At 41.7% G+C, this 19,705-nt stretch overlaps 1 protein-coding gene across 3 annotated transcripts in view; it reads left to right on the top strand.

Moving 5' to 3' along the window:
- Positions 1-19,705, top strand: part of LOC132891447 (receptor tyrosine-protein kinase erbB-4-like) — a 962,854-nt gene that overhangs the window by 324,113 nt on the left and 619,036 nt on the right. The gene's annotated exons all lie outside the window — the stretch shown is intronic.

Raw genomic sequence — 19,705 nt, 5'->3', positions numbered from 1 at the left:
AATAACAAGGTAGTGGTGTGAAGGAAAAGCATTATGGAATTATTTACCAAAAACCCGTTTTGGAGCAATTGCGTCGGCCAAAAACAGCGCCCCCCATGGACGAAAATTCCCAAAATGTGGTATACATGACATGGGAGGTAGTAAGAGGGTGGCCGTGAAGTTTGACCAAATTTGAGGAAAGATTGGATTTTTTGCCCAAAAATAGCGCCCCCAGTGGCGAAATATCACAGAAATTGGGTAACATGTCAGAAGCCCAATGAGTGATTTGCGTGTGAAGTATGAGCAGTGTTGAGCCATTAGAAGATTTGTTATGAATTTTTAAGCATGTAAAATTGAGCATTGAAAATTGATTGACGTATAACTTCTGAACGGTTTATCGTACGTGAAACGTATTTAGTAACTTTTGTCAGCCATGTCTGTAGATGATGTGTATCAATTTTGGTGACATTGCTATGAACGGTCTAGGAGGAGTTGCGCCCTCTTCGTGGCCATGCATTTCGCACAAAAGTGAAATTACCTCACTTCCTGTTGGGCGTGGCTAATGCATTGGCATTACATTTTTGTCCGGCTTAGTGAGATACATATGCGTACCAAATGGCATGCCACTACTACAAACTACATGGCAACCAGGCACCTTAATGCGGGAGGCCAAAATCACAACGACTTAGGGGGCGCTATAGAGGCCCTGAGCCCCGGCCAAGTTTGGGCTTCTGGTTCTGAGTAGCGGTGGCAATTCTCGGAACTGGTGCCAAATTTCGTGCGTTTTCGCCCATGGCAAGCGCCCCGAAAATGGCCCAACAGCGGAGAAAAATAAAGAAGAAGAAGAATAGTGAACTCTTACAAGATCAATAGGGCCTTCGCCCATTCGGGCTTGGGCCCTAACAAATCAAATCAAATCAAGTTTATTTGTACAGCGCTTTTAACAATAAACATTGTCGCAAAGCAGCTTTACACAATTTGAACGACTTAAACAAGAACTAGTTATCACACAAGAACATTTTAATAGAAAAAAACAAACTTTCTATATTAAAAATATTGAAATTGTAACAAAAATAGATACAACTAAACAGTCAGATAAATAGATAAAGTTATAACAAGAACACAAGATTATTTTAATAGGAAAAAACAAACTATTAATGCAAAAAATATATATTATTATTAGAAAAATAGATACAACTTGACAAACAGATAAATAAATAAAATACACAAAAATAGAACAAACAAAATGACGATAGAATAAATTAAATGAACGTCCGTGCAAAGTAGTTTTCCCACAATATTATCATTAATATCACACAACAACATTATAAACTATATACAAAACAATTTGAACTATTAGGCAAACAGATAAAACTTGAATAAATAAAATACAAATGAATGCTTGCTTGCACACACACACACACACACACACACACACACACACACACACACACACACACCATTATGAATGATGTTTTTATATTTCATTTTCACCTGTTGCCAGGTGCGTTTGGCACTGCTGTTGCCTCTGAAATGTTCACAGGACATACACCAACTTAGTCAAAGGGACTGAACAGTCAGCCATCCTAATTCATGTGACTCTGTGCACATATCAGCTTAAGTAGGCTACTCCATGAATTTACCATACCAAATTTTATTCAGGATTTTTCGGACATTAAACAAGCTATATATGACTGGGGCCACATCGAAGGACCATTTTCTGTGACTTGTGATTGATCATGAAGCTTTCTCTCATCCTATACTTCTGTTCTGGAACATGTAGAAGGGAGAATGTACTTATGCATTTACCCGATCGGCAATTCGTTGCCAACATGCTTGCCGCTCCTTATTGGCAGCCGCTGTGTTAGATTTTGCTCTTAATGCTGTTTTGAACTCCTCGTAGCTTTGCATTATGACAGCGCATTCTTCCTCCGTGAAGTACGGCGACCGTGCCATTGTGAACAGTGGGGATTTGCGCTGATAACCTCCCCTTTAACGTGAACGCGCATTAACCCTGATTAGGTTAAACCAGGTTCAACAAATCAACTTCATAACTGGCGTCGTAGTACTGTTTAACCCCAAACAAGATAACCAGGTTTTGTTAACCCCGGTTTAGCGGGGGAACCCTGGGTTACTTCTGGGTAGGTTAACCTCCGTTCGTAGTACAGGGCCCTGTTGTCTGTTGTTTTGCAACTCCATGTCACTACTCGTGACTGACTTTTGACCTGAGCTGCTGCACAGTGCAGAGTGGATAGGACTGCGTGGTCGATGTTATCACCAAGCCTCTTGATCATGAGACTGCGTAGGATTGCCTCGTGCTTGGCCAAAGGATGACTTCCCCACAGACTAGCACGCTGTATTGCTATCATTACTGTTATTTCAGTATCTGAAAGGTCACTGAAAAGAACTCTGACAGAGTTGCGATCACATGACATATACAGTAAGAGTATGTAATATATAGATATTTACTGATACTATCTGTGTAGTGGAGTATACCATATACACCTGAGGAGACAGTTAAACCTCTCTTAATTTTTGGGTGGAGAAACCTGAAATTATGAAACCTCAGCTCTTTATTCCACAGTATGGTCTTTATAGCCGAACGTACAGTAGCTTGCGTAACCCTTAGGTCATGGCCGCTCATGGGAAAATGGAGTTCTGGAACAATCGGTATATTGTGTATACACATACACTAGCAATCCATTTGAGAATTCAGATTCCTTGGACCAGAGGAGGGCTTGTGACATACTTCTGAAAGGGCAACATAAATGATTCTCTTAATACTTGATACGTCTCCAAATAATCATGAATGAATATTTATTTTCATTATATAATGAGATAATAAGTAGGCCACGAAGTGGGTCTTTTACTAGGCCACTCTAAATTTACATATCTCCTGCCGTTGTACCTGCGCCTAACATAAAATGAATAATTGAATAAATTTGTTTAAGTTTTTTGAAGTACATGTACAACAGTGAAAGCCAGTCCTTTATTCTGAACGAAATCTGAAAGGGCTTCAGTCTCTCTTTGAAGATGCCTAGACTGCAGTGTCTCTACGTTGATATTCCGCAGCGTCTTTTCTTGTGCTAATTTGGTGAATGGCCCTTCTGGGCTTCCTTAAAGGCCATAAAAAGGCAGTTATACCTCTAATACTACTTAAAGATCTCTTGTCTAAAAGAGATCACAAAGATTGTTATGATACACTAATGAATGTTAAAGGCTCTCTGATGGGCTCTCACAGGTAAACAAGTCACCGCCTGGGCCGGAGCTGAAGGCTGTTACAGCTGTACTGTTAAATGTCTGAGCGTTGTCTGTAATGTGAATAACTGTATGTCACAGTTTGATTTTGTATGTTTGGTGTCTAGGGCTACGTTTACATTACGTCGAATCAGCGGATCATCAGATTAATGTTCTTAAAATGATTCGCGTTTACACTAAAACCGTTAGCCGTGCACACAGCAACACCAATACGCGGATACGCTCGGCTCCGCAGGCATCCTGCGCTCCAAATCACTCCGCCCTGAACAGTGAGTGCCCTCTGGAGGGTGTGCACTCCGGCCCTGCGCAGCTCACAGAGCGCGCGAGTGAAGTGAACAAGCCACGATTCGGGACTGAGCCGCTGTGTGTGAGATCCCAGCGCATATCACTTATTACTTGCAAGTGGAAGGATGGCAAGCCTAAAGACAATCATAACTACACAATGGGCAGTATTTGCATCAGTATTTGCAGTATTTTCATACTTTTATACTCTTTAATGAAAGGTGATACAAGGCGGAAGTCTGCGCCGTTTTTCAGCAGTCGCGTCACATGACCAACGCCAGCGAATCAGGAAGGTGGATGTCACAGTGACGTTGTCCAATGAGACGCCAGCTAGAGCTCAGCACAGCGTATTCGCGTATTCTCAATGTTTACACAGCACCGGAGCTGACACGATCTAGATTGAATACGTGGACGCTGGCGGATTCCCGTTTCCCCGCTTTTTCAGGGGGGTTAATGTAAACGGACAGTGCATCCGCGAAGAAAACGAGACAGATACGGTCTAGTGTAAACGTAGCCTAGGTGTCTCAGTTGTATTGCTTTAGGAGTAATTGTGATAGTCTGGATCACTAAATAAAATTTGGAACAGGCAAAACATAATTCTGTTGAGTTTATATGGATTTATCTTTTGAGAGATTTTTTTTAATTGATTCATTGATTGGTTGGCTGAAGGCTTAATGATTAATCAGTTAATTTATTGACTTATAGATGTCAGTACATGGGTGGTTGGTTGGTTGATCAGTCGACTGAGCGAGAAATTAGTGATCTGTTTTGTTAGCAAGTGCAGTTGTTGCTTGGGTGAACAGTTCTGTTTAAGTAATTAATTTATTTGTTGAGTGACTGGTTGGTTGGTTGACTGGCTGGTTGTTTGGCTTGGTGGATGGATAGTTGGTTGTTGATCAGTTGACTTGGTTGGTTGGTTGAGTGATTGGCTCATTGTTTGGCTTGTTAGATGGATAGTTGGTTGGCTGTTGATCAGTTGACTTGGTTGCTTGGTTGGTTGGTTGGTTGGTTGGCTGCGTGATTGGCTGATTCTTTGGCCTATTGGATGGATGGTTATTTGGATGTTGATCAGATGACTTGGGTGGTTGGTTGAGTGATTGGCTGGTTGTTTGGCTTGTTGGATGGATAGTTGGTTGGTTGTTGATCAGTTGACTTGGTTGGTTGGTTGAGTGATTGGCTGGTTCTTTGGCCTGTTGGATGGATGATTATCTGGGTGTTGATCAGATGACTTGGTTGATTGGTTGTGTGATGGTGTGATTTAATGGTTGGTTGATTGATATTTGACGGTTGACTGGTGGGCTGGTTGTTTAGTTGGCTAGTTGCTTGGTTGCTGGGCTGGTTTATTGCTTGACTGGCTGGTTGTTTGTTGAGCAGTTGACTTGTTTGGTTGGTTCAGCATTTGGTTGATTTAATGGTTGGTTGGTTGCTTGATTTGATGGTTGGCTAGTTTGTTGGTGGGCAGGTTAGTCTGTCAGTTGGTTGGTTGTTAGACTGGCTGATTGGTTATTTTAATGGTTGGTTCGTGTGGAGGTGGAGGCATTGTCGAACATCAGTTTGTGAATAGAGAGCAAGGCCGTGGGAGGTGAGTGGCAAAGTGATTACACCTGAGACTGATTAATGGTGATGAGTGTGTGTTTCATTGATGACTGAGGGCTTAAAAGAGCAGAGAAAGAGCTGAGACAGGAGAGAAGTTGAGATCCAGCACAGAGCTATATGTTTCCATGTGTCGCAGAGTGAGATGGTGAAGCAAAAAAAAAGGCTGAAAAGTGAAAGTTGAAAGTAAAAGTGAATAAAGTGAGTGAAAGTAACTCATCTGTTTCCATCCTTCAGTCTCCTGACTTCCTTGAAGTGTTAGTTGGTTAACTGATGTGATGGATGGATGGTTTGTTGGTTGGTTTGTTGAGTGGTGGGCTGGCTGGCTAGTTGGTTGGTTGTTGATCAGTTGACTTGGTTGGTTCATTATTTGACTGATTTTTAGTTGCCTGGTTGGTTATTGTTGGGTTTGTTGGTTGATGGGTGGTTCACTGGCTGGCGACTCATCAATTGGTTGATCAAGTAAGTGATTTGTTGGTGACTTGGATGGTGCATTGTTTGGATCGATGGATAGTTCTGATTAATTGATCAATAGGTTGGCTAACTAATAAATGACTGAGTGGTTGGTTGATTAATTAATTAATTGATTGGTTAGCTTGATGGCTTGTTTTTTAATTTTATTTATTAGTTTATTTGTCAGGGACAATGCAGCGCACATTATTACATACAGTACATTATACATACTTGTGTTTGGGCACTGTGTGAGACGGCTGACTCTCCAGTAGCTCTGTAGTTTTTAGCTCTTTAAACCTCTTTTTTCCACCTTTTTTTTATGTTTTTGCTCTTCTTATGAAGACATAGTGTGTTTTACTATATAACATGGATATATTTAACTTTAACACACAACCAGGAGCCAGTTTTCTCACTTATTCGAGAGAGGAGCTGCTGGCCCTGAAAACAATGGGACGAGCCAGGATACGACACCCCATCCTGGCGGAGCTGAGGAGGAAACCCAGGGGCTGCAAAGCTGGAGCTAAGCTAAAGGCTAGGCTAGCGGACAACCGGCGGAGCTACAAACCATCCATTTCCTCTGTTATCATGGGGAATGTGAACTTGCTGCCGAATAAAATCAACGAGCTTTCCGTTCTAAACAACCAGCAGATTTACCGGGAGAGGAGCTTACTTATCTTTACGGAGACATGGCTAACACACCTTGTAATGGATACTAACGTGGACCTGCGGGGATTCACTGCTGTGAGAGCCGACAGAGACACTAACACATGCGAGAAAAGCAAAGGTGGGGGACTCATCATTTATGTCAACAACCGCTGGTGTAACCCGAGACATTTCTCCGGAAAGACAGTCTTATGTTGCCCGGACTTGGAGCTGCTAGCCGTTAGCCTGTGGCCATATTATCTGCCAAGGGAGTTCAGCCACGTGATCACCATCTGTGTTTACATCCCTCCGAGGGCAGATGCAGCCGCTGCATGTGAGAGGATTCACTCTGTCACAGCAAGGCTGCAGACACAGCACCCTGAGGCATTTATGATCATTTCTGGGGACTTTAATCACGCTACTTTGGACTCTACTTTGGCTGCTTTTCACCAGGCTGTGGATTGTCCAACAAGGAACAACAGGACAATTGACTTGCTGTATGCTAATGTGAGGGATGCATACAGAGCCACACCCCTCCCCCCAATAGGGAAGTCTGACCACAACCTGGTTCTTCTACAGCTGAAGTACACCCCCCTGGTTCAAAGGCAGCCTGCAACAACTAGTTCCATCAGGAGGTGGTCCCCTGAAATGGAAGATGCCCTCAGAGACTGCTATGACATCACAGACTGGGATGTGCTGCTTAGCCCACACTGTGAGGAAATAGAGGGGCTGACACATTGTCTGACAGATTACCTCAACTTCTGTGCAGATGTGGTCTCCCCTGCTAAGACTGTACAGTGTTACCCCATGGGTAACACAGGAAGTCAAAGCTGTCCTCAACAGGAAGAAGGCTGCCTTCAGGAGCAGGGATAGGGAGGTGATGAAAGCAGCACAACAGGAGGTGAAACGCTGCGTGAGAGAAGCTAAGGACAGCTACAGGAGAAAGGTGGAGCAGAAGCTGAAGGAGAACAGCATGAGGGAGGTCTGGGAAGGTGTGAAAACCATCACAGGCCACAATACAAAGACCGGAGTCATTGAGGGGAGAGTGGAGAGGGCGAATGAGTTGAATGACTTCTTCGATCGGTTCAACCAGCCCACCCCCCCCACCCTCCCCCTCATTGCAGCCATCTCTCCTTCTTCCCTCAACACACCTCCCCCCAGTCATCACAGCAGCCCTCTCCTCCCCCTCCTCCCCCACCTCAACACAGACTCCTCTATGCATTACTGCAGACCAGGTCAGAGGTCAACTGAGGAAGCTTCACCCCAGGAAAGCAGCAGGCCCGGACAAGGTGTGTCCACGACTACTGAAGACCTGCGCTGCTGAACTGGGTGAACCACTCCAACACATCTTCAACCTCAGCCTGCAGCTGGGGAGAGTGCCAACCCTCTGGAAGACATCATGTATCATTCCAGTTACCAAAAAGAATTGGCCCAGCGAGCTGAATGACTTCCGACCGGTGGCACTCACTTCACATCTGATGAAGACGTTGGAGCGGCTCTTCCTCAGCCTCCTCAGACCCCAGGTACAACATGCCCAGGACTGTCTGCAGTTTGCGTACTGGGCAGGTGTTGGTGTGGAAGACGCCATCCTCTACCTGCTACACCGAGCCCACTCGGATCTGGATAAGGGAAATGGCACAGTGAAGATCCTCTTCTTGGACTTCTCGAGTGCCTTCAACACCATCCAGCCCCTATTGCTTCAGGACAAACTGAACAGGATGTGAGTGGACCCCTGCCTGGTCACCTGGATCTCCAGCTACCTCACTGACAGGCCAGAGTACGTCAGGCTGAAGGACATCACGTCTGACACTGTAATTAGCAGCACCGGAGCACCCCAGGGGATGGTGGTGGCCCCTCTTCTCTTCACCCTGTACACCGCGGACTTCTGCTACAACTCGGAGCTGTGTCACATTCAGAAGTTTGCCGATGACACAACTATCGTTGGGTGTATCAGTGACGACAGAGAGGAGGAGTATAGGAGCCTGGTGAGGGACTTTGCTGTGTGGTGCAACAGGAACCATCTGCAGCTCAACACCTCGAAGACCAAGGAGCTGGTCATTGACTTTGGGAGGTCCAGACCAAGGTCACGACCAGTTCTGATCGAGGGAGTTGAGGTGGAGGCTGTGGATTCCTACAAGTACCTCGGGCTGTGGCTGGATAGCAAGCTGGACTGGACTTGCAACACCAATTACTTATACAGGAAGGGACAGAGCAGGCTATAAAATACTGGACAATGTGCAATATAAAGTGCAATATCTTTCCTGCCCCCCCCACACACACTTACCCTAACCCCACTTCTCCTCCCCTTTCCCCCCTCCCCCCCTCCCCCTTCCTCTCTTCCCCATATCTTATTCTTTTATATTTGTATATGGAAATACTTAATTTATTTTAATTTATCTAGAAGTTTTCTCTATTTCTTTTCTCTGTTTGTCTGTAATGATGCTGCTGGAATCTTAATTTCCCTGAGGGAACCCTCCCAAAGGGATCAATAAAGTTTTATCTAATCTAATCTAATCTAATCTAATCTCATAGTCAATGCCATAACAATATGTGTAGATGTGTTGCATAAAAGGTTTCTAGCCAACTGGCTAATTTGCAACCCCAGTCCCTGGTCAGGCCTTTCTAAAAAATAGTCCAAATATAATTTTTAAAAGCACAACATAGTGTGAGTTACACAGTAGCAGCAGATATATTGGATACCAACACATTACATCAACATTTCACAGAATCATGACCATATCACAAGAGCAGCGCACCATATGCATGTGTGCAGTTGCCATTGCTTTTTTCCCCTTTTTTCTTTCTCCTTTCTTAATATAAACATACAACATTAAGAACATCACAAAACACAACACATCACACAGCAACATAAACCCCAAACACCCAGCCGCTCACACCTGCCCACCCACATTCACCCTGACAGTGAGGGGCCCGGGCCGCTACGTATTTAGCTCCCATACCCAGATCCCGCCCCACGGGGCGAGCCCCGGCAGCCATGCACGAACAGCCAGGCATCCAGCACAGACAACACACCACAACAAGACCAACTTGCTCTTTATGCAACTTCTTGTCTGGTTACATGGTTAATTAATTGACAGGTTCATTCATTCATTCATTCATTCATTCATTGACTCATACATCATGAAGAATGAAATTTATCTTTTGCTTGTTCACTCACAATGTTTGCATGTTTTCTTTGTTTTGATTTCCAAGTAAAGCAAATATTTCTGCAACATTGGATTGTAGCTTGGTGCTTGAGCACAGGACATGGCCCATTGGAACTCAGTTACTTGATGAAGTGTGTTTGGTTGAAACGCAATGTTTTGTGTGTGTGTGTGTGGGGGGGGGTTTGAGTGCTTTTCAATGGCTTGTTTTTTGCATAAGCAAGGAGTTTTGGTCAGTCGCACATTATTTCCATATAACAGATGTAAACTAATACTCCATTTAAGTATATAATTAGAGTAATAATTTCCGATACCACTTTCAGTTGGGTTGTTTAGAGCTTTTTGTGGAGCTGTATTCCAGCGTACACTATGTGCCCTCTCTGCTGTTTAGTCAGAGAACATCAGCCAGCTTCCGTTAGTGGTACTTTTTTTTTTAAACCATGAATAGAGGAATAAAAAGGTTGAGTAGTTCCCACTTCACTTGAAAGCAATTCTGGAAACAAGTGTTTCTACACCCTCATGTTTCCACTTGTATTCTTATAGCTGTACAGTCTTGGGAAAAATACAGTCGTCCATCTACAATCTCTTATGTGAAGTCACAAAGTTTTTCCAGGGTCACCCATTAAGATTTTACTAAACCAAGACATTTGTGTACCTTCATACTATACAATTAACATTTTATGCATCATTTTCCAGCGCAGAGAAAAGGTTATGTCTGATAACTCGGAGTAAAATGTGCTTCTGCAACCATTGCTCAACCATTACACCAACCAGTTTTCATTTAAAATTGTTATACTAGGCAACGTCTTATAAAGAAGCAGTGGTATCTTTGGGTTGTATTCGAATTCAGTGATACAAGTCCAGAAGTTATGCCACTAGTTACCTGGGAAAGTGATGTGTATTCAGAGTTGGGTTATGCACCTGTGGAAGTACAATTTCCTTGGTACACATTCAGATTTATGCAAATTACCTTAATGTAGTCCACAGTTCCAAGGTTGCCAGATGATTATTTTTTGAGTAGAAACATATGACAGTGCTTTTCAACTCTATCCAGACCACTGCCTTTAAACTCAACCATTTGCTTTTAAACCTAAAAAAATAAATCAGGGATTGAAAGTACGGTACACGTCATGTTTGCGATTGAAGGTTGAGTCCTGCGTAAAAGTGACTTTTTGGCAGTCCTGGGATTTGAACTCAAGCTTCTGGTTGCTTCAAATCTCCTGCTGTTTTCTAGTAATAGAACTTAAAGTACTGTTCCACTTAGCAGATACGAAGCAATTGTTCTGAATGGACCAGTATTGCATACACAAGCGAGTCTTTAAAAATAATCAGACTTTCCCTGCAGACATACTTTCATTTCTGTGATCATTAATTGTATCTCAAAGAAAGTACTGTTCATGGACTCGATAGTGATATATGCCTTTTTTGAAATATACTGCCAAGTACATCATCCTCCCTTGGCAACTTGGGTCAGGCAAGCAAAACGAGAAACATCTGCTCAGCTTTCCTTTTCCTTGGTTTGAATTTTGGCAGAGAAAAAAAAATCTCTCTGTACTCCTCCATGTCTTGGAGTAAAGCATCAAGAGCTATGGGAATATGATGAGAGAGAGAGGAACAGCCAAGAGGAATGACTGACTCACACCTACTACCGCCTTATTCTCAACACTGTGCATCTAGAAAATGCACACAAAACAGTGTAGTATTCTTTAATCTTGCCAGGAAACGGATGCCAGCACTTGGATCAGCATTTTTTTTTTTAAGGTTTATTAGAAATGGATGCTATATTGCTACTCATAGGCGCACAGGATTAAGAGGTAGGAAGGAGGTAGGACTTGGGCTTCTCCTTAATGGTTTTGAACTTGCAAGGCTTTCAAGAGTTCACACTTGCACAATATTGAAAAAGTATGTGGACACCTGACCATCGCATTCACCATGATGTGCTCATTGAGGATTCTATTCCAGATTCAGTCCTGCAGTTGTTGTTATAAGGAGCTCCACTCTTCTGGTTAGATTTTGGGGCATGGCTGTGAATATTTGTGTTCATTCTACTGCAAGAGCATTTGTGAGATCAGGCAGTGATGTTGGATGAGGAGTAATGTCTGGGCATTCCAGTTAATCTCAAAGGTTGAGTCAGTAAGGGTTCTGAGCAGGCCACTCGAGTTCTTCCACTCCAAACTTGACAGACCATGTCGTCATGGAGCTCGCTTTGTGCACAGGAGTATTGTCATGCTGGAACAGGTTTGGGTTTCTTCATTCCAGTATAGCAAATTGTAATGCTACAGCATACAAAGGCAATTCTGTGCTTCCAACTTTGCGGTAAATGAAAACGTGTTGGTTTTGATATTGGTGTCAGACCGAGATGCTGAAAGTAGTAATAATAATAATAATAATCTTTGTTTATACAGGGCATATACTTAAGCATAGCTGTTCTCCCAAGTGGCCTGATACAAAATAAAATACAAAATTATAATGAATAGGATAATTACAATTATTTACAATATGAAATATGATATCAAATGATTATAATATACAATAGTGACTCTATTAAAATATATAAACTCAGGTATAGGTGACTCTATTAAAATATATGTACTAGTAGATACAAGAAAGTAATTAATTTTTAAATTTAGAAATGGAGATCTCTATGAACTTAGTGTCTGGAAATCTGGAAAACAGTTTCGTCCATGGTATAGGTTATAAAGATTTTTCCCATCAAGGTTCAGACAGTGCACAAGCCCTGAAGTGCAAAACAGACTGAAGAGCTGCATCATTATTTAGACCTTAATAAAATATTTTGTTATTGCAACATAATATCTCACAATTTCAAGAGTGGGTTGCTGTTTTGATGTAATATTGTAATAATATAACCATTTCAGTTATTATTTTGACTTAATAAAGTACAAATTCTGAGTTGGAATTTCTTGTTGAGAAAATGAGACATTACCGTACATCAGTAACTAGAAGGGCACTTGAGAGACTCCATACCTCCGCCAGGCCACATATTATGTATTAACATCAAAATCAAATGACTTGATACTAGGATAATACTAAACCTGTCCACCAAATTTCATCCAAATCCGTTCACTACTTTTTGACTTATGTTGGGAAAAGACAAAAAAATCCTGGATCCACATATACAGTTGTGGTCAGGCGTTTACATACACTCATCATGGTCATGAATATCATGGTAATTTTGGGCTGTTAATGATTTCCTTGAACTGTTCTTTTTCCAGGGGGGAATGATTGTACAGCATACATCTTTAATGACTTCAAAAAACAAGAATTGAGTGCAAAAGTTTGAATTTATTTTGGATTTTCTCTAATCCACCGAGAGTCAAAATTATATACACAGGTTCAAATATATACATTCATCCCCACTAATATTTGGTTAACTGTCCCTTAGCAAGTTGCACCTCGACCAGACGCTTTTGGTAGCCATTAACAAGCTTCTGGCATAATTCTGGCTGGACATTTGACCACTCTTCTTGGCAGAAATGGTAGAGTTCATTTAAATTGGTTGGTTTCCTGGTACAGACCCGGTTTTTAATAGTAGTCCACAAATTTTCAATAGGGTTTGGGAAGGCCATTCCAAAAGCTTAATGTTAGCCTGCTTTATCCATTTCAAAACCAGTTTTGATGTGTGTTTTGGATCATTGTCCTGTTGGAACACCCAATTGTGTACAAGTTTCAACCATCTAGCTGTTGATTTGAGGTGAAGTTGAAGAATTTGGAGGTAGTCCTCCTCCTTCTTCATTATTCCATCCACTTTGTGCAATGCACCAGTACCACTGGCAGCAAAACAGCCCCAGAGCATGATGCTACCACCACCATGCTTGACAGTTGGTACAGTGTTCTTAGGTTTGAAAGCCTCACCTTTATTCCTCCAAACATACCTCTTGTCATTGTGGCCAAATAGCTCAATCTTTGTCTCATCTGACCATAAAACTTTTCTCCAGAAGGCATTTGACTTGCCTCTGTGGACAGCTGCAAATTTCAGTCAAGCTTGAAGGTGTCAATTTTGGAGCAGGGGCTTCTTTCTTGGTTGGTACCCTCTCAGTCCATGGCGTTGTAAAACTTGCTTCACTGTGGACAGTGATGCTGGTGTTCCAGCAGTTTCCAGTTCATGGCAGGCTTGAGCCTTGCTGGTTTCTGGGTTGTTCCTGAACATCCTAACCAATTTCCTCTCATCTGAGGGTGGACAGTTTGAGTCTTCTTCCAGACCTTGCCAAAGTGGTGACACATCCGAGTAACTTGTACTTATGTACAATTGTTTGAACTGATGATCTTGGAATCTGCAGTTGTTTAGAAATGGCTCCAAGAGACCTTCCCGACTTGTGTAAATCTACACTTCTCCTTCTTAGGTCTTCACTGAGTTCCTTGGACTTTCCCATGGTTCTGAGTATTGGTCAGTCCAATGAGTGCTGTCAAACAAATCCTTTTTATGCTGGCAAAGAGAAACTACATGTTGTAGTCAATCATGATCACGAACAAGAAGTTAATAGGTCTTGGCTTTGTCAAATTAAAAGACATTGTAGAACCTTCAGCACCACTTATTAACAGATTTAAGTGAATGAATGTATATATTTGAGCCTGTATGTATAATTTTGATCCTGTGTGGATAGAGAAAATACAAAATAAATTCAAACTTTTGCACTCGATTCTTGTTTTTTGAAGTCATTAAAGATGTATGCTGTACAATCATTCCACCCTGGAAAAAGTATAGTTCAAGGAAATCATTAACAGCCCAAAATTACCATGACATTCATGACCATGATGAGTGTATGTAAACTTCTGACCACAACTGTATATCTGGATTTACATCAAAATCTAATCAATTGTTGCTTGGCCCATGGCTCACCTTTTCTCCATTTTTTTTTTTTAAAGTCAAAATCAGTTCACTACTTTTTGAGTTACATATGTTGGGAACAAACAAACAAATGGAGGTGAAAAGATAACAATGCATTGATAATAACTCAAAACAACACTATATTAACTAGTTATTATTGCCAGTTATCGTCTTGCTATTTCTTTTTTTATGTCCTTATTTCAGCTTAAACTTTAACACACCACAGTCTTTCAGTGAGATGAATTTATTGAATATTAGTTCATAGAAATTATCATTCTCATTCCGTATTTTCGAGCTACTAAGTAAGCAAGCCAGGTATTGCTTTCGTGGGAGTCAGTTCTCACGTAGACGTTTAGTGATTGGTAATTCACTTCAATGTGCTTGAGTATAGTCAGGATTTAAATTATTTAGGCTTAAATTAACAGAATTCATAATGATTATAGGAGCCATTTTGTCTATTTTAAGATGAAGACTTTAAATAACAACATATTAATTCAAAATAATGTCACTGAAATGAGTTATCATGTTAAATTTGAGATATTAAGTAAAAATAATGATGTACTATCTTGAAATAATGAGATATAAGGACTGGATACTTAGAAAAATGTTAATAATGAGCTATGAAGTCAAAATAATGATATGTGTGCTTTATGAAATTGCTTACAAAGAAAGGAATCATTACTAATTATAAAAGATTTATAAGTACAGTTATGATGTCTGTGAAGATATACAGGGACCATAGTAAGTGTTACCAGATATTTGTACAGAAATCACTTCATATATACACACATAAAATGCATTAATATTTATATTAAAATTAATCAAATAATGACATGATAATATCTGTGTAGCAGAGCATGCACATACAGTGGTGCTTGAAGGTTTGTGAGCCCTTTAGAATTCTCTATATTTCTGCATAAATATGACCTAAAACATCATCAGATTTTCACACAAGTCCTAAAAGTAGATAAAGAGAACCCAGTTAAACAAATGAGACAAAAATAGTAGACTTGGTCATTTATTTATTGAGGAAAATGATCCAATATTACATATCTGTGAGTGGCAAAAGTATGTGAACCTTTGCTTTCAGTATCTGGTGTGACCCCCTTGTGCAGCAATAACTGCAACTAAATGTATCCGGTAACTGTTGATCAGTCCTGCACACCGGCTTGGAGGAACTTTAGCCCATTCCTCCATACAGAACAGCTTCAACTCTGGGATGTTGCTGGGTTTCCTCACATGAACTGCTCGCTTCAGGTCCTTCCACAACATTTCAATTGGATTAAGGTCAGGACTTTGACTTGGCCATTCCAAAAGATTAACTTTATTCTTCTTTAACCATTCTTTGGTAGAACGACTTGTGTGCTTAGGATTGTTGTCTTGCTGCATGACCCACCTTCTCTTGAGATTTATTTCATGGACAGATGTCCTGACATTTTCCTTTAGAATTCGCTGGTATAATTCAGAATTCATTGTTCTATCAATGAACACTGAGCAGCAATGTTCTTTTTGGAGAGCAGTGGCTTTCTCCTTGCAACCCTGCCATGCACACCATTGCTGTTCAGTGTTCTCCTGATGGTGGACTCATGAACATTAACATTAGCCAATGTGAGAGGGGCCTTCAGTTGCTTAGAAGTTACCCTGGGGTCCTTTGTGACCTCGCCGACTATTACAGGCCTTGCTCTTGGAGTGATCTTTGTTGGCCGACCACTCCTGGGGAGGGTAACAATGGTCTTGAATTCCCTCCATTTGTGCACAATCTGTCTGACTGTGGATTGGTGGAGTCCAAACTCTTTAGAGATGGTTTTGTAACCTTTTCCAACCTGATGAGCATCAACAACACTTTTCCTGAGGTCCTCAGAAATCTCCTTTGTTCGTACCATGATACACTTCCACAAACATGTGTTGTGAAGATCAGACTTTGATAGATCCCTGTTCTTTAAATAAAACAGGGTGCCCACTCACACCTGATTGTCATCCCATTGGTTGAAAACACCTGACTCTAATTTCACCTTCAAATTAACTGCTGATCCTAGAGGTTCACATACTTTTGCCACTCACAGATATGTAATATTGGATCATTTTCCTCAATAAATAAATGACCAAGTATAATATTTTTGTCTCATTTGTTTAACTGGGTTCTCTTTATCTACTTTTAGGACTTGTGTGAAAATCTGATGATGTTTTCGGTCATATTTATGCAGAAATATAGAAAATTCTAAAGGGTTCACAAACTTTCAAGCACCACTGTATTGCAATATAGAAGCCTTGTTAAAAAAAACAAACAAACAAAAAAAAACAAAGGAAAGTCTAAACACACTCACAGAGGGTTCTCTGACATAATGCTGAAGCTGCTATTGTCTGACTAGTGTAGCATGTCTCACCGAGGCTTGGTGGCCAAGTAAGAAACGTTGCCTTCAGTGCAAATTTCCATATTATTTAGCAAATTAGCAGTGCATTAAAGTATTAAACCACTTTGCTAGGCTTGGTTGTCAATTAGGTTTGCCTTTCTGACAAGCTGTTCCACTATAAAGAGAGCATTTGGGGAAAAGAGAGAGAGAGAGAGTACCAAAGGCATGCCAGAGGGGCTTAAATAAAAGCTGGCTGCTTTGTTGAGTAACTGCTTTTTTTTTCCCTTTTTTTTTTTTTCTCTTTTTGTTGCCTTGCTATTGTGGTGCCAATAAATACCAGTGCCTCTTTGATCAGATAAATAAGTGCACAATGTTAGGTGTGAATGTGTGTGTGCCTGTCTATTTCATACTGAAGTCTGCTTAAACCAAGCACAGCTACAGCTGGAGTGGAAATCTTAATTTAGATTTTATGCTCAAAGTGATGGCATTAGCAGATATCATCCGGTACAATCACCTTCGCAAAAACGAGCATTACTTACAAGTCATCGAGTTCATAATTAAAACTCTCGCATATTCATCTTTCTGCTAGCCTGAAACTCCGCTTGTGTGGAACTCACTTAATGTCTTGACCATTGATTCTGTGGATTCCTGGGAGGAAAAGGTCAATATTTTCCCTGTGCTTACTTCGATCTGGAGACGCCAATCAAAACAAGGAGGCATTCAGCAGAGTGGAAGTGGCTAACTGAACAGAGCAAGCCACAAATCTGTTTATTACTCAGTCTGACCTTTGCTAACCCAAGGTGGGCAATAATATGCTACATGCACATGTTAGAGCTGCTTGAGTAACTTTTTGGAAAAGATAAATGTAAATGTAAGAGTAGATTTAATGCTAGTAAAGTTGTAAACTTTTGTTCCCTCATTAATCTTCAGGAATTACTTCATCTTGGTCAGGGTCATCGAGAACCTATTCAACCTCAGCACAAGGTGGAAAAACCTTGGGGGGAGCCATGGCCTAAAGGTTAGAGGAGCTGCTTTGGGACCAAAGGGTCACCGTTTTGATTTCCTGGACCAGCAGGAATGACTGAAGTGCCCTTGAGCAAGGCACCTAACAACCAACTGCTCCCCACAATACTCTGGGTTTGTTGCATGTCACTCTGGACAAGAGCATCTGCTAAATACCTGTAATGTAATGATTCCATCTAAACATGTTTCAGGGAAGCCATGGCCTAATGGATAGAGAAGAAACTTTGGGACCAAAAGGTCACTGGTTCAATTCCATGGACAGTAGGAATGGCTGAAGTGCCCTTGAACAAGGCTCCTAAGCCCCCTAGTCTGCTCTGGGTTTGTTGTATGTTGCTCTGGATAAGACAAGAGTGTCTGCTAAATGCCATTAATGTAATGTAATATGGGATGCCACTCTGTCTTGGGTTGCTCAAGTTAATTTATAAAAATAAAATTTGCTTCACTATAGTCCCTCAATGTGTTCTTCCAGTTACATCTTCACATTCAACAAATTGAAACCAGCTGCCTCATAGTGTAGGCCCCTCTTGTGCCACCAAAACAGCTCTGACCCCTCAAGGCCTGGACTCCACCAAACCTCCGAAGATATTACCAGCAGATCCTTTAAGTCCCATAAGTTGCGATGTTGACCTGGCGACTTGTCCAGGGTGTACCCCGCCTTTCGCCCGTAGTCAGCTGGGATAGGCTCCAGCTTGCCTGCGACCCTGTAGAAGGATAAAGCGGCTAGAGATAATGAGATGAGATGAGATGAGATGAGAAGTTGCGATGTTGGGCTTCCATGGATCGGACTTGTTTGTTCAGCACATCGCAGAGACGCTCAATTGGATTGAGATCTGGGGAATTTGGAGGCCTTGGACTCTTTCTCATGTTCCGCAAACCATTTCTGAACAATTTTTGGAGTGCTGCAGGAGGCATTCTCCTGCTGACAGATGTCACTTGTACTTGGACCACTTTTGATAAGTATTAACCATTGCATACCGGGAATACGCCACAAGGCCTATTGTTTTGGAGATGTGGTCATCTCACCATCACAATTTGGCCCTTGTCAAAGTCGCTCAGATCCTTATTCTTGCCATTTTTCCTGCTTCCAACACGTTAACTTCAAGAACTAACTGTTCTCTTGCTGCCTGATGTATCCCACCCCTTGACAGGTGCCACTGTAATGAGATAATCAATGTTGTTCACTTCACCTTATTTTTCCTTCCACACTCTCAAGGTAACTCGATCCAATCTGTCACTGAGCATAATGCCTTGAGTTGGCTTTCCACTGAATGAGTCTCGGGCCAGTTTTTCCAAGACCAAATTTGCGCATTGTAAAAGAATTCTTTGGTCATGGGTTGAGCTCGGCGGTCTAAGAACACATGAGGTGCGACCAAAGACAGTCAGTGACAAAGTTCTGGGAGTGTCCAAAATTCCTGAGTAAAATCTCAGAGCATGAGCGCTGCTACAACAGTTGGCTAAAAGTAACCGGTCGGATGATGCTAAACTCACGTGACAGCTACTAATACAGTTATTGCGATTGCGAAACAAAAACGAAACAGGTAATGGACAGAAAAATATCCTTATCGCCTTAAGCTCACCTTAAAGAATGCTTTTGTTTTCACAACACGTTAGCAGGGCGTAGTAATTGTCTTTAATCACAGGTCTAGCTTTAGAGGATCATCAGCATATGTTCTGACATGGAGAACATGACAGTGTTGGAGTTGAGTCAGTAAACCTTGAGTCCCAGCCCAGTCTCGAGTCCCCAGTGTTCAAGTCCGAGTCAAGTCCAAGTCATTAAAGAAAATTTCGAGTCGAGTCCACTGTTGATTTGAGTCGAGTCCGAGAACAAGGCCCTGTCCACACGGCAACGGATTCAGGTGAATCCAATACAATTGTTTATCGTTTAGGCCTGGCATCCACACAGCACCGGCATTTTGGGTGCCCCAAAACGCAATCTTTTGAGAACGGGTCCCAGAGTGGAAAGATCTGGCAACGTTGCCGTTGCGAAGTCGTCTGGATGAGTAGAACGGATTTGTTTACGATGACGTCACAACCACATGACTGTCAGTGCTTCACACCGGGTAGAAGTGTAACGAACCCGATGCGAGTTGTCAACAAATCCTATAACTTGGTTC

This window comes from Neoarius graeffei, chromosome 9, assembly GCF_027579695.1.
Source record: "Neoarius graeffei isolate fNeoGra1 chromosome 9, fNeoGra1.pri, whole genome shotgun sequence".
Lineage (NCBI taxonomy): Eukaryota > Metazoa > Chordata > Actinopteri > Siluriformes > Ariidae > Neoarius > Neoarius graeffei.
The sequence above is the reverse complement of the archived record's forward strand: the minus strand, read 5'-3'. Positions and strand labels throughout refer to the sequence as shown.